This window comes from Accipiter gentilis, chromosome 6, assembly GCF_929443795.1.
Source record: "Accipiter gentilis chromosome 6, bAccGen1.1, whole genome shotgun sequence".
Classification (NCBI taxonomy): Eukaryota; Metazoa; Chordata; class Aves; order Accipitriformes; family Accipitridae; genus Astur; species Astur gentilis.
In genome coordinates this window covers 1,064,485-1,079,662 of record NC_064885.1, presented here as the reverse complement: position 1 = coordinate 1,079,662, position 15,178 = coordinate 1,064,485, and the positions used below count along the sequence as shown (strand labels likewise).

Genomic DNA, 15,178 nt, shown 5'->3' with positions numbered 1-15,178 from the left:
GTGTCATTGTTAATTGGATGCTGAGTGATGGATCTGGCCACCTGGCACTCTGTCTGGCTCCGAGCTGATGATCAACTCACTTGGCAGGCTAAGTGGGGAACTGGCCACCTGGCTAATACGAGGGCTACAGAATCTCTGACAAGCTGATTGCCAACCTGCTAAGACATTTTTTTATTGTAGATACTGACAGTAACTTCTCTCTTTTGCTCTATTCATCTTTCTCATCACAAGTTATATGCTCACAAAGAAACACCCAACTCATGACCCCCTCCTCTCTTTACTTTCCTCTGTCTGCTACAACGGATGAAGACAGACTCCTGCCCTAATTACTAGATGAGAATAAAATGAGCTTCTCGCCTTCTCCTCCAATTTCTTTAAATTATTCCAAGTTCCCTACCCCCACTCCATCCTGTCTTGCTTCTCACCATCATTCTCAACACTCCAGATTAAAATTTGTATTAGCTGATGAGTTTCACAACAATTTCTGAATGGTGTAGTTTGTTGTGTATTTTTTAATTTGTAAAAATACTGATAAAAATTAAGAAGAACATCAAAACAAAGAATGGGACAAGAATAATGTGAAATCAGATTCATGCCTGAGGGCTAGATTCTCCACTTGCCTTGCACCCTGTTTTATTATTAGCACTTGCAAAACCTTAGTGAGAAAAGCCACAATTTTGATATGATTTTTTTTACATTCATTTTGCATATATGTAAATTTCTCTACAAGGAGCAAGGCAATGGAAAATGAAGTGCACAAAAATACATCAGTAAAGAATTCTAGAGTACTGTCAGCACCACACAGTGAAACATCCTAAGTTATGCTATGAAAATGAATTTTATTACTTCAAGATCTTAAAGAAAAAAAGTATTACAAGTACCAAAATTTTCTACTCAATTTCAAATGTACTATGGTGAGATTCTACAATGTTTTTAAGCTGGTCGGGGGATACAGTAAATAGCTAATGTCAAGCTCTTACATCCATTAAGAATGATCTGAAAATAATGTATTTTGTTAATTGCAGTCATTGTACAAAAATTAGATCTGATTGGAATAGGGCTATATTCACTCCTGGTATGACTTCATTAATTTAAACCAAAGATTCATTTGCACCTTAAAGGGCCTGCTCCAGTTGACTTTAATGGGGGACTTTCCATAAGCTTAAAGAACTGGATGAGGCTAAGAAGAGGTAAGGTGTCCCAGGGGGTGGATCTTCTGAATTCTTCAACAGCCATAGTTTAACTGAAGTTAATAGAAACATTTTGGTTTATCCAAGTACTGGAGGGAAGTATAGTGTAGTTCTAACATCACCGTTTAAACCAATATAGCTTGGCACTGGTGCTGAGAGAAGCAGCCACATGCTTCTCCATCCACTCATTTCTACGCTGATACAGCCCTTTTATTTGTCTCAGCCACAGTTTTCATGTAGCCACATGATGAAACACATCATGAAACTTATGCACGTAAAAAGTAGGGTCATTTTTCACTCTTGGTTATGTTTATCTTTGATTGTTCTCCCATCCAGTCATCACACAAAAGGAGGGAACAGCATGGGGACAGAAAGAAGAGGTTGGGAACTGCAGAAGGGGGGATCACTTCTTTTAGCTGCAAGTGCTGTCTTAGAGGAGTTAACATTTACAGTGAAACCACAAGATAAATAGCTCACCTCTAATAACTGCAGCACCAAGGAAGTGTTCATAGGATTCGTTTAGCAGCAAAAAGATGTTATGAGCTGAAAATATGCACTGAAAAATGGCAAAGTGATATATATTGAAGTAGCAGATGTGGTTAATCCTGAAGAATTCTCTTCATATGAAATAATAGTGTTCAATTTTCTGAATCTACACGGTAAGCTCAGCTCAAGCTTTTAGCAGTATTATAAGCATGAAGGTACATATCTATACTGTATTATTTACACACACACACACACACAGAGTCTATGCCTAATAATATATTAATAGACACATATATTTGCATTAATAAGTTATTAGAAGTTTACACTTTGTGGTCCAAGATAAAAATATTAGAAAAGAAAGGAAAGGAAGTAAGGTGGTCAGGCAAATTCTCTAGTGATCTGTCACTTTGTCTCCCTTTTATTCCCCTCCTACAAGTTGTTTCAGAGTGTTAGTGCCCTGAGTAACACAATAGCTGAGACAAAATGTTCATGTTTTAATTTGCTTCCAAAATTCAGTTCAGGGAAGCTGTCTGTCAGAAGCAGACATTTAGACAAAGTGCTTGTACCTTTTTAGAAGTACAACAGCTATGTGCTTCCATGTCTCTGAACTTTCCTGGAATTAACCTACTTATCTTTTGTAGCCTTTTTTTTTTTCTTTCCAATTTTCGTGATAGCCCTGTAATTATAGGAAGAGTATCGCTCTACAGTCTAAAGGTGGAAGAAAGTATTTTAGATGTTCATTAAGACAGGAATGAATGTTAAACTAATCAAGTTGCTGTCTTTACATTATTTTTAACCTTTTTTCAGCTGGGCAACTGATTTTCCTGCATCCATGGTGGAGAAGGTTTCAGGAAATGCTTACTGCTTTTTAGGGAGCCCTTACCAGCATGAGCACCATCTTTGACTACCTTTGAGCAGTGTTTACTCTCCTTTAGCTGGTGAGTCTCTACTAATAAAATTACTGCCAAACTTTGTAACAATTTATAGGTGAGTCAGAAACCCACACACCAAACCACAAACATCACCAGCCACTGAAAGAATTTCCCTGTCCTTCAGAAGCCTCCTCCTGCAGAGCAGCATCACTCCCCTTTGCAGTCACCACGCCAGTTGCCTCTCGGGTCACTCCAGTGCTCTTTTGAAAAGTGGGGACAAAAAGGCATTGCGGTGCATTTGGCTTTTAGTGTTACCTGCTGACTTGTCTGCATTTCCATCATCTTCCATACGGTACTGGTATCTGCTCCTGGTAACTGTCTCATCACTACTGGACTATGGAACCCTCACTGCTCATAATTTACATTAGAGAGGCCCCTGCTTGCTTATTTGGCCCCACTTCTCCATTCTGGCTTTACAGCCACATGTAACTTCACTTTTCTCCCCTTTACGTCTCACAGCTCACATAAACACTGGACTACCAATATTAAAAAAATACAGTGATTTTAGCTGACTTTCTGTTTCAGGTGTCTAAATGTCAGGCTACAAAAAGCTCTCTTGTGCTCTCTGACTGTATCAGAGCCCGAACTACCAAGTTATTAGGTAACAGCTCACTGGCACAGAGCTCCTTCCAACGCATTCAGCTGGCTCAGCTCTTTCTGGTCCGAGAGTGCGTTCCATTTTTCTGACTGGTGATGCATCCCATCAGCAAGAACCCACATTATTTTTTAATCTTCAGCTGGTAAAGGGCTGCTGAACAAGTACGATTGTCATCTCCATGTGTGCCATTTAGCACTGCTGGTGTTTTATTTTCCCCATCTTGGGTGTCAGTGGAATACTTGTTGCTGTTTGCTAACAGGCTTTGAAGACTTCCAGCTGTGGACAAGGATGATGGAAATTGTGGGGCAAGGGATTTATTACAAAACCTCAGCACTTGGCTTTATCTTAGTAAAGTGTGTGGCCCTCTTTCTGTTATTTAGCTATCACTGCTATTATTGGCCCAAATTGGAGCTGAGTGCTACTGAGCCCCTGCAACTTGCAAAAGCCAGTGAGTTGTTCATTGGTACCTTCCCAGTGCCCCCATTGCTCTTCTTTAGTGCTCACCACAAACACTGCAGTCATTTCTTGGTTCTGATACTCATTGTAGTGACTGATGAGTAGCTTGTAAGCAACTAAATTTTAGATCCCTGTAAATGGTTGTTTTTCTTTAACTGGCCTGGCAGTTCAGGAATAGCTCTGTGCCCTCTAATACACACAGTATCGTAAGTAATGACAGATAATGCTATCAAAGGTCTTTTCCTAGAATATAGGGATTAACTCATCTCATTAAATTGTACACCTTCTGCATAGCATAATGCAGTACTACTTCAGGACAACTATTTAAGCCAGCCAAAAGATACTATGTTCTGTGAGAACTAGGATGATCCCGATCTGTCCTTTTACTTTCCTGTATTCTGATTTTTATAATCTTTTTAGATTAGTACATAGATATCATAGCACTGAGCACTTTAAAAAAATCTAAAATAGACTACATTAGCTTAAATATCTAGGTAGTAAGGAAACTCAAGACGAGAGAAACATAATTAACTTGGAGCATGGAAAGATTCCCTTGTGGGAAAAACACCCTGAACTAAAAAAGGTAGTTTGTACAAAGTACCTAACAGTGAACATATAGAATCTGGCCCGTTATACACTCTGAAGACTGATGTACTGGGCTGAAAGTGGAAAGTTTTTTGTTTTATTTTCCCTTGAGCATTTGTTCTTAGACATTTAAAACTTATCTGATTGTTTTGGATATTAAAATGTAATTATGGCAGTTTTCAGTGCTTGGTCTTTTTCTGTCAAGAAAATTAAAATAAAAGCTGTGTTGCTGGAATTGCCTACAAGTATTTCTCTGCATTCAAAGAATGCTTCTGAAAGCTATGCTAGCACATGGACCCCAGTTCTGCTCACATTAAAATAAAAGGTGAAAGTATCCTGAGCATCAGTAGATGAAGAAGGTAGGAGATGGAGAAAGCAGAAGTCCATACAAGAAGATCAGGCCCTCCAAAAACCAAACCACTTTTCCCAAATGATTTAAGTTTTTTCCTGATAACTTTTTCTTTTCAACTTACTAAAGTAACTCTTAGCAGTTTCTGGGCTGCTTAATTTCTTTCTGCTTCTGCAACAGCCTCTGTGACAAATGGCAATTGCATATATATTTGCTTCAGAATCAAGCTCTTAGACTGGTATTTATCAGCTGTGTAAATGCCTGTTCATACAGATGTGTAGGTGGCTATAGAAAGGTGAATTTTACAGAACTGACTGTTGATCTATTACAGCTGAACATTTTAAAGTCCAGTCTCCCATAGTAGTTATTACTGTCTCACTATAATTCAATTTCGTTTTAACAGCCTTACCTAACTTAATTATTCTGGCATAATATGTCAATCAGTTGCCCCCCCCCACCACCACTTTTTTTAAATTATGGCTACATTGCCAACTTAAAAGAAAAGATATTTCTTTCAGCTGTGTTACTTACTATCAGCCTGATAAATTCTAAGTCCTAAGAAATAAGAGTCCTAGGAAATACTGCGATGGGAAGAAACAACTTTGCAAACCCAAACTTCTTTTTTTATGCAATTCTTGGTCTCTGCTGACTTGTTAGCATCTTTGGCTGTTTTATATCCTTCTGAACAAATACTTAAAAGAGGCAAATGGTTTGTTTGTTTCTGAAAAAATTCCAGAGTAGCTCTGTAAATACAACAGGTCGGAAGCTACTACAGATTAGATGTATTGGATATAGTTCATATCAATAAATCTGCTTTATCAGTATGTCAGAAATCTTAGGAGGTACTTTGTATTGTCTCATGCCATAAGATGACAAAACTGTTCTAATCTAGTATATCCTTCACAGAGCTTACTTAATAATGAAAAAGCTGCCATACAAGATAAAGAAGTGAATACAGATAACACAATGAAGCCTGAAAATGGGGACAGAGAAAACTCTCCAGGCCAAATGGAAATCTACTGCGATTCTGTAAATGAACCAAACAGGAGTTCATTCCCATTTTTTTAAGAATTAGAAAATCAGTCTCAATTAGAAATTCTTCTCAATTCCAAATAAGAATTGTCATTATTTATTAACACAATTCCTAACCAAGGATGTCTCTATGCATTAAAATGGTAACAAACTGAATTGTAATTTTTATAATTCCAGTCTCACACTTTGTTCCTAGTTAAAGTTGTGTGTCATTACTGGATAAGCCGGATGGAGTACTGATGTAAAATAAAGGGTAAAGACTCTGACAATCATGTCCTGTCATCTGCTGAGACCACTCTGTCCTATGTCTCTTTCAGTCATATAATAATTTATTGAATTATGAAACTATTCAATAAAACATTCTATTACCTAACTATAATCTTTTAGTGCAGCTCTAATTGAAACCAATGGAAGTTTTGCCTGCAAAATGTTATGTCACAGCTGGATGCTAATTTTTTACCTTCAAGTAAAGTTCTACTCCCTTTTTTCATAGAGAGCTTTTAAAACCACAGAAGTCAGTCTTCACTGATTTTTTAGGTAACACATTAATTTAATGAAATTTGCTTAGAGTTTCCTATTTGGAATGAATACAGAAATTACAGTAGAGAGTCAGGGACAATTCATCTTTTCCATTAATTTCCACTGCATTTTTAATTAAGTGCGCTTTCTAACCTGACGGAAAAAGGTCACATCCTGAAATGTATCTTTTTCTAATTATATATATAAACATAATAAGGTCACTGGGGGCCCTAAATTATGCTTAGAACAAATAATAGAACTATACCAAAGGTCTGAGAAAGCACTTCAGTCAGTAGAGTGTGAATGCCCATTAACATCCTGCTATAAATGTTACAAACCAGTTAGATGATGAATTCTATCACAGTCACCTAGAGCTTTACCACTGGTTTTGAAAGAGATTTTTTCCAATACTTGTTAGTATTACTCTTGTGGTTACATTTACTGAAGCATATATATAAACAAACTTCATAAACATGAATTAATAATGTTGGCATTTTAAATGTTTCAAGAAGTATTCAAAAAACATTTAATGATTTGCCCAAAAGAAGAGGAGTTATTGAGAAACCAAAGCACAGGACAACATCACAGTATATCAGTGTTAAGAATTTGTAGCTTTTCCAAAAATGAACAGATGTTCCTTCCTTCTACAATTTGCCTTATTATTCAGAATTACAGTTTCAGCTAGAAGGGATTGACGAAAGAAATATATGTATTCATGTACTACAGAATGAATCATTTCACTGCTTCTGCCCTTTACAGTTTTCAATGCTGAACTTCCACATGGGTAGTAGTGTAGCATCCCAAAAGTAACAGCAAGCACTCTACCCCATTCTGTCTTCTTTCTGTGTATTTGCTGTCTGACAAAACTTTTAAATCTCATATTTTTTTCTTCCATTTACAATTTTCAGTACATTTACTAGAAAATACCTACTATGACAGGCGATATCTCTAAGTGGTCCTTCTTCACAACCCATTTTAGATAACATTATTAATTATACCTGTCCTCCAGAGGAAAAACAGTGGTGAAGAAGCAAGCTAAGGTTACTGTTTCCTTATGAGATACGCTATGAAGAACAGCCAAATCCCATTGAAGTACTTCATTACTAGGTAGCATAATACTGAATCACAGCACAACTAACAAGTATAATTGCATTCAGAAAGTTTCATTTTAAGAATGTGTCAAACATATAATTTGATTAGGGCGTGTGAGTATCTGTGCATGGGTTGTTCATGGTACATTCTTATGTATGTGAATCACAAGGAGTTATGAGCCACCTACCTCCTGGTAGTAGGGAAGCTGCAATATTCCTTTCTACTAGAAAGAAACCTGGATCATCTTTTAAATCAGCATGAAGTTGACAGCAGTCTCAGCACACATCTATTTCAACTCCTAAGACTTCTAGTTAGACCAATAACATTCATGATGTTACTGAGAAAAAATAGTTAGGAATAGTCTAATCTAAAAGAAAATTTGAATTTTCTGGTAATAATAAATATTCTAAAATTTTAAAAAATGAAGCATCAGTATGGCATTTACAATTCTGAATAGCTCTAATTTTTGTAAAATGTTGCTGATTTTAATGGAGGACTAGATTGTCAGTTTATTAAAGTTTGGAAAAGGTTTATTAGTTACATAGATTGTACGTCAGGAAAAGAAGAGCATTAATTTTCCCTTTAAGAGGTAAGTATTTCTGTTCAGAATTACATTTTTGTTTAGAAGACATATAAGATTAAAAATCATCTTTCAAGTAGGTACTGACCACGCTTTCTGCATACCTTAGCCTGTATGTTATAAATCTCCTCTGTTAGCTTGTTAATAACTTCAGCTGCAAAGTTCATCGTCCTTCTGGAGAGGCAGCAACTCTGTCAAGTCAGCGCAGCTTACTGTTGCACCTGACTAGAACAGTAAGATGTTATGTCAACAAGACATGCAATGATCACAGACTGTTGATAAATTTTCTTTAGAAGAGCCACAAGTTACAGTTCCTACATAGCTTTTTCCATTTCCCATGCCTATAATGGAAATGACATTATGAATAACTTCTTTCTCTAGTTTTCATGGATCAACTAAATATAAAGATGCTTGTACAATTAAAATTGTGTTTAGAATGCTGCAGCATCCTTGGGGCAGAGGCCATATTTCCCTATTGTTTTACAATATCTTGAGCAACAGATTCCTGCTGTAAAAGCAGAACTTTAAAGAGCTTCTGGCGATTCTGCAATAACAAACTAATATGTATGGCTGAAAATGATTTAGTGGAAAGAAAGTCTTAACTTAGAAGCAAATTCCAGATTTCTATGTGTTATATATAAACAAAAAAATTATAAAAGCAAGAAAATAACACAAGAACATCTTTTAATATTAGGTTGAGTGCAGTGAAACTACCCTTTGCTGTATGATGATTCTATAAAATGCAAACAATGTCATTTAGCATTGCTGGCAGTGCTTTATTATTTCAAGTGAAAAGGAATATAGTGAAAGGAATTTAGAAGGGGGTTGGACAGTGTCAGCAGTAACAACATACATGATTACACATTACTATAATTAGGAATGGAATGTAAAGAATTAAAAAAGCAACATATTTGCTTTAACTATGCTTTTGACTCAGCAGCAATTCCATTGATACACTTGGCAGAGAAGTTTATCTCAGTCTTTTTTAAAATATAAACCCATTAGAAGGAGAAATGCTGTGACTAAAGGTAAACACTTCAATATAAAAAGGGCCCTAAAAACCCTCCAGAAGGCAGTTTAATCCAAATCTGGGATAACTATGGATTAAGAATACATTGATGTTAGTTTGTTCTCCCCTCTTTTAATACTCCTACCTTATGCTAATATACTTTGGACTATTTTCCCCAACCCTTATACTGACCAACTCTTATATGTTACCAATGTTATAGTTGCTTTTTTTGCTTTGATACACAAATTTGTGAAGAAACCTTACATCAGTACTTTCAACAATCTTAGTTTCTTTTATTTCATTCCAAAGTGGGATTGCTAAAGGTTTTAGCTGTGAATGAAAAAGTGATGCTGAGGTACAACAAAGGCTTGCACTCAGAGTACATCAAACTTTGCTTAATTGCAGTTGCAATATGCTTAGAAACATATCTGTAAGATTGATGAATGATTTATCTGACCTAAAATATCTGCATGTGCATTTGCAGCAGTTTTCTATGCAAATCAGGTACTTATGCACACAAATTATTCTAGTTAGCTACAGGATTCTATGATGACCTAATCTGCATGTTCTGCTGTAGTACACCTCTAAATTAGCATGAAAGCTGTGTGTATCTTTTGGATGCAAAAGTGCATGGCCAATTCGATTGAAAGGTGGATCTTTTATTATCTTGGCATTGCTTTACTATACTTTTAATTGGAATTTACATGGTACTGGCATTCACTTTAACTCATAAAAGCATTTTGAAGATATAAGGAATAATTTGATGAAAATATTAAATAAGTTCTAAAAATAAGTATATTAATCCTTTGAATAAGTGTAATTCTCAAATAAATTTTAAAAACTTGGGAACAGAAAACATCATCTTGTATGGCAATAAATACCTGCAATTAATACTCCTATGTTAAAAACTTTGTTGAGGTTATTATATGCAATACTTGTTTTCACAGCATCACAAAAAAGGATACTTTTAATATCTTGCTGTGTGGGGACAGAGGAGGTTGAATGTGAGGCACAGCAGACACTGATTATACCCTCTCTAAAGCGCAAAATAGCCAGCAGATAAATTGTGACTTAACAAGTGAGCCAGGCTTACAGCTGTCCAATAAAGCCCTACTTCAAAGGTGAACAATAAAGTTTATATAAGGTCCTCTGTCAGGGTACAGCCAGTAAAACCAAAACTGATAAGCTGATGAAATGCTACTTGTACCTGGACTTTCATCCTTTGGCTCTAGGAAAAGTAGTTGCTGGACTAACATGTGAGTTTAAAGAAGGAACCATGTGAAAATATCCACAGAAATACAGACTATTGAATCAAAGTATAGAAAGTCACTGTTAGTAGCAAAAACTCTTTATAACCTCTGCATGATGGCCACATGAGAAGCAAAATTAAATAAATATAGGCATGTGAACTTCCAGTAGTAAAAATGGAAGACTTGCTGAAAATTTAATCACTTCACTTTCTTTATAATAAATTTGAAAAGGGGTTCACTTCAGTAAAAAATTCTACTGTGAAGGGTGATGACTTTGCACAAGGCCAAGGTTCTCAATACTGAAACACATTAGAGACCGGATTTGTTTATCTTCTCTTCTTTTTAATGCTATTAAGAAGGTTGGGTAGAGAGGGATACAGTTACAGATCGCCCTCATCCTTACGTTGATAATATATAGGAAAAGCCACAGGAGTACCGGCAGTAGGATTTCTAAAATCCGAATACACATTAAAAAGGAATCTGAATGCTTTTGTGCTATGTTTTGCATTGGGAACACAAAATTTTCCCACACATAGGTATTTTCTCTCTGTTTTGTTTGCAGAAACAGTAATTTTTTCAAGACCTTTAAGTTAAACCCCAAGTGATGTTAAAATTCAAAAATATACAATGGCAGAAACTTTTGCATGTGCTTCCATCTATAAAAACAATAAAGTGGACACTTTTGCAGTTTTAGAGGCAGTCTTGCTTGAGCCACAGAGAAGTCACTATCTACTAGTGAACAAAAAGATGAGAAAACTCTCACTTCTTGTGATTTACTCCAATGACAGGGTTAATGACACAAGTAGACATGCCCATTGACTCACTAAATTGAATGGGAAGGCAGAGCTAGAAGTTAATTTTCTTTTGGTATGTGCTTAGGCACCTAGTTACGACAGTATTTGTGTCGCTAGAATTTATTCCTGACCTAAAACGGAGTCAATCTTTCAGTTCAAATCTGTGGAGCCATTTTCGTGCAACTTTTTCTCTTTCAAAGCTCTGTAGTTGTAACAGCTCATATCTTTTCTAGGTCAGGCACCGCGATGGACTTGCAACATGTAAATTAGTTGATTACAGTGGTACAGTCGCTACGGATGTTTTGCTACACAAATATGTACACACGTAGAATATTAATGACAACTTTCATTCATAGGCAACATATGAACGATCAATGAATGAGGTTTTCAGTGTTTAGCAGAAATCTTTTAGCAAGCTTTGATGTAACGTTTTGAAATATGTAATCTCCAGTGTAGTAGATATAGCTGTGTGTGCCACCCCATATGGTAAAAAATACACTGAAGAAGCCTGGCTCGCTCTGAAGTGTGGCATTACAAGTTGTAAACATTTACTTTAGGAATATCCTGAAGAAAAATTTGAAGTTGGAATCAGAAAGATCTGCATTTCCCCGCCACGGCAGAGGGTATGTGCTTTCTGTTATCAAGGTACATTGTGGCAATCAAGGAAACTATGAAGAAAAATGGGCTCTCAGACTCCTCATAGTTCAGCTGTACTGGGAGTTGGGATTTTTCTTCCATCCCAGTATCAGGCAACAATAGTACAAGGAAGGCCAGCTGTAAAAGGAGAATAAAATACCTGTGTCATAAAAGTGTTGGGAAAAGTCATTAATCTCTGTGAAATGGATTTAATTTCTTGGGCAGGTGCTAATTATGACTTGAGTATGCACCCCAAAATACTTGATATATTAGAATTTTGAGAATGTCAAAGCAGTTTTGCCTGCTTTGCAAACAAACTTAAATAAAGCAAAGGTAATTTTGGTGTACCATTTTCAAGTCTTACCCTAAATTTCAGTCCCTGTTTCTGCAGATATCCTGCTCACTCACTGCAGTTAATGTAATGGGCACTTCTACAGAACTACAGACTGGCCAGCCTGGGAAGGTTATGGAACAGACTCTCCTGGAGGCCATGTTCCGGCACAAGAAACAACAAGGTGACTGGGAGCAGCCAGCACTGATTGACCAAGCGCAGACTGTGCTTAATGAGCCTAACCAGCCCGATATTCTGCAGTGCGATGACCAGCTCTATGGACAAGGAGAGAGCTGTGGATGTTGTTTACTTGGACTTCAGCAAGGCTTTTGACATAGTCTCCCAGTATCGTTATAGCCAAACTGGTAAGATATGGACTGGACACGTAGACTGTACAGATGGGGGAAAAATGGCTGAACCATCAGGCTCAAAGGTTTGCGAACAGCAGTTCAAAGTCTGTGGGACTTCAGGATGTAAGATACATGCACAACTATAACTGAGAACATGTTTATAGTAATTAACCTGAATGTGAAAAGGGCTCATATCCTCTACTTAGAGTAGGAGTGGAAGGCTCTAAGCTACTTCCAGGCCTGTCCATTTATAATCAGCACATTAAAAAACATACAGTGGCATACAATGACTGTATGCCTCTTAAGAGATAAGAAAATTTACTTAACATGTTTAAAAATTAAAAGTATGTTAATTGGCAGAGAACAATTTAAGAGGCAAAAATTGAACAATGGCTAATACCCCCTAGGACTTAGAATGTGGGAAGTAATAATCTTCAGATGGACACATTATTTTTCTATATACCTGGGCGAAACAAAGGATCATGCAGATTTGCAATTTTGCTCCATTGCATTTCTTATGTTGACGTGTCTATGAAATACCACTGCCATGTGCTTCATGTGGGAACCAGGAATATCTCTGCCATGGAAGGAGAGTACTATTGCCAGTGGTCAGCACAGAAATTTAGAAATACTGGGTGGAAAAAAATACAGTATAGCCAGATCCAATCTTCTTTTTTGTAAAGTATCTGAACATTTCCTTGAAATGTTGGTACAGGATACTGACACATGCTGCTCTGTTTTGATTGTTTTTCATAAACAGAGGGATCAGATCCACACTGTGTTGCCTCCTCACTGGGAATTTGGCCTGCTGACTTATCCAACCGTTTATCTAATCATTAATTATATTAATCAGTATATTGAAACTGAATTACTCTATACTTTTAGTCCACTTTGAATGTCACCAGTGTATTTGGGAAGGTCTGTGATATCATCACCTCTGGGTATAAACTATAAGAAATTTTCAAGTCTTAAATGGATCTAAAACTTGTAATCTAGTCAATTAAAAAAATAAGTTAAATGCAGGTTCATAGTCAAAATTTGTCTTGGATGCATTTGCATTTTTGCATTGTGTATTGAGTTTAAACAGCCCCCTCTTGCCTACTGCTAGATAAAATAACAACATAAACAAAAGAGAAAGTGACTGACCATAAGCCACAGCACAACAGTGAAGTTGACAGAAAGCACTGTCAAGTGCCCTCAGTACATAAACAGAGATTCATTACATATACTTTAGGTATGAGTAATCTCAGTTGCTACTTGCAATAGAAAGAGATAAAACTATACATCTTTTGATCATGAAATTCTCAGTGTCCTTTGAAGTTCCTTCAAGTTTTTGCTATACAGATAATTTTACATGTGGAATTACTTATTTTGTCAAATCAACATTTCAGAAAACTTTATGGCCCACGTTAAACATTGTATTATGCTGTTATGCCTGCCAACATTAAAGGTGACTTTGGTCACTGGTCTTTGATAGCGACACATGTAACCATTTCCTGTAACAGCAGGTCTCTTTCTGGTTTGCATCTGGATTTACTGCGCTTAAGCAGTTACACTGGTTGGGTCCACTGCCAACTCATCTCTGGCATTTACCAAAGAGAGTGTTTTGCAAAGCACCTGCGGAAGGACTGCTGTCACCAATACTCAAACCATTGAAGACAATAACGATTGCAAAATCAAAAACTGAGAGGAGAATTTGGCTTCTGATGCACACAGTTGCTTGACTATGCTTGTCAAATGGCAACTGAAGGAGGTGGCAGTCCAGTTCTCCAGGACTCTGTACTCTCTTTTGTCAGTCAGTTCTTGTGAGCACGTGGATTAAATTATCAGTGGTCTGTGCCTCAGTTTACCATTAGAAACACCGACATATTAAACCAAGGATATTTTGAGATTTAACTAAGCAGGGTTTGTAGAAGACTATGAAAATGTTCTATTCCAAGTTTAAAGCTCGATTTTTTTCATACCGAGTCCGTGAAAGTGCACTAGCAAGATGCATAGGGACACACCAGGTTCCTGGATCTCCACTTGTACAGAGGTAAAGGTCACAAATGACACACATGCTTCTTTCAAATCTGGTAACTCTAGGTCTGCGGGACGAGGTTACTCACTATAAATAGTGCTGTCTCAGGAGCAGATTCCACACAAGTCAGAACACGCCACAGCAGCAGCGTATCTGTGTGGCGACACCAAACGCAACAGCCCACAGAAAGGAGCAGTGTAACTCCACTTTAAGACTTTTCTTGGCAGTTGCACCAGTTTGGTTAGAACAAAGCCAGCATCAGCTCCTTCATGGCTATCCAGAGCAGAAAGCTGTGCCGCCCTGCACCGCAAGGCCCCATCTCACTGTTCTCTCCATCGCTTCACACAGCGCCGATGCAGATACCGTACGTTTCGTGTCACACGAGCGCTAGCGATGTCAACAGTCCACAAAGCATTCTTCAGGCCACGCCATACTGACACACGTATATATTTGCTCTGCCTTTTCTTTCTCTTCCTAGCCCCTCCGGTGGCATTGGCCTCTTCCCTGGTATTTGCGGGTGTTTTTTGCCATTTACAGACATCGCCAACGCAGCTTTGTCACTAATTAAAACGCTGACGAAGAAAAGAACGGCAGCGCCACCGCGGTGGCGTGCGTGCGTGTGTGACATGGGCGGCAGGTTGCCACACAGCAGCCGGAGCGCGGGCGCCTGGGAAGAGACGCTTACAAGGAGCTACAACGCCTGGTACCAGAAGAGTGGGGGGGGAAGACACCAGGGAAGGAGAACGACCGGGTCCCGGGGGGTCCCGGCATTGCCGGGGCCCGGCGCCGGTGTCAGGCGCTCCCCACAGGCCTCACGGGGCGCGCGCGCCCGCGCGGGGCAGGCCGGGAGCCGAGCGGCGCAGTGCACGCCGGGACCGGCGCCCTTACGCCTCAGCCTCCCAAGATGGTGGCCGGCCGGCGGCTGGCCACGCCCCCCCCGCCGCCTCCCCGCCTCCCCCTCCTCCAGCC

The 15,178-nt window shown here is 38.2% G+C and overlaps 1 long non-coding RNA gene across 1 annotated transcript; it reads right to left on the bottom strand.

Annotated features, from left to right (window-relative positions):
- Nucleotides 1-3,437: 3,437 nt before the first annotated feature.
- LOC126039170 (uncharacterized) lies at nucleotides 3,438-14,953 on the bottom strand. Its single transcript, XR_007506233.1, has 3 exons — nucleotides 14,154-14,953; nucleotides 7,924-8,044; nucleotides 3,438-3,482 (listed from the first exon to the last, which is right to left on the bottom strand). It is a non-coding gene; the product is annotated as an uncharacterized LOC126039170 (long non-coding RNA).
- Between the last annotated feature and the right edge of the window lie 225 nt (nucleotides 14,954-15,178).